We start from the raw sequence: 1,299 nt of genomic DNA, 5'->3' as shown, positions 1-1,299 counted from the left end.
GGGGGGGGGGGGGGGGGGGGGGGGGGGGGGGGGGGGGGGGGGGGGGGGGGGGGGGGGGGGGGGGGGGGGGGGGGGGGGGGGGGGGGGGGGGGGGAAGGGAGGGGGAGGGGAAAAAAGGAAAATGAGCTGATTCCGGGAACCCAAGAGGCAAGTGAATTTTGGGAATGATGAGGGAAACAAATGTATAGATGTGCTTTACACAATTGATCTATGTATTGTGATGAATTGTATGAGCGCCAATAAATTGATTTAACAAAACAAAACAAAATAACAAAATATAGGCGAGTAGAATACACAAGTATATAAAACAAATAATTCTCCATAACCAAGTAGGATTCATACAAGGGATGCAGCGATGGTTGAACATATGAAAGACCATTAGTATCATCCGCCACATTGATATGAAAAAGTAAAAGTACCACATAATAATATAATATTGATAGATGTGGAAAAAGCATTCAACTACATCCATCACAAATTCCTGTGTAAGACACTTGAGATGATAGGGAATGGAAGGAAAATTCCTCAATATAATACAAGGTATATATGAAAAACCAACAGCCAACATGGTAGTCAATGAAGAAAAGACTAAAACAGTCCCACCGAAAAAGGTGGGGCCCCTTGTCCCTACTCTTATTTATCATCGTACTGGAGGTCTTAGCAAACAGCACAAGGCAAAGAAAATACATCAAAGGTGTATTCACATCTGGGTGAAAGAGGAAGTGAAACAATCACTACTCACAGATGATATGATTTTGTATGTGAAAAATCTGAAAAGCTTCATAAGGGGAGTACTGGAAGCAATAGAATAATATGGCAGGGTTGTAGGATACAATATCAACAAACAGAAATCTATCAGACTGCTACACATATCAGACAATTCCATAGAAGAGGAGATCAAAAAGGTGGTACCCTTCACAATGGTCAAGCAAAAATCGAAATATCTAGGGATATACCTGATTAAAAATATAAATCAGAAGATTTGTATGAGGAAAACTACAGAACACTATTACAGAAACCAAGAATGACCTCATAGAAAAATATCCCATGCTTGTGGATTGGAAGAATTATAGTAAAGGCGTCAGTTCTGCCCAAGGCACTATATAAGTTTAATGAAATTCCAGTACAATTGCCATCATCTTTCTTCAAAGAATTGGAAAGATTGATTACCAACTTCATATGGAGAGGGAAGAAGTCCAGAATTAGCAGAAAATTCCTCAAGAATAAGGACACAGTGGGAAGGCATACATTACCTGACTTTAGCACATATTATACATCCACAGTGGTCAAAACTGCATG

This window comes from Echinops telfairi, unplaced genomic scaffold (assembly GCF_000313985.2).
Source record: "Echinops telfairi isolate 266 unplaced genomic scaffold, ASM31398v2 ScPeMD7_43;HRSCAF=161, whole genome shotgun sequence".
Classification (NCBI taxonomy): domain Eukaryota; kingdom Metazoa; phylum Chordata; class Mammalia; order Afrosoricida; family Tenrecidae; genus Echinops; species Echinops telfairi.
Note: the sequence above shows the minus strand (reverse complement) of the source record.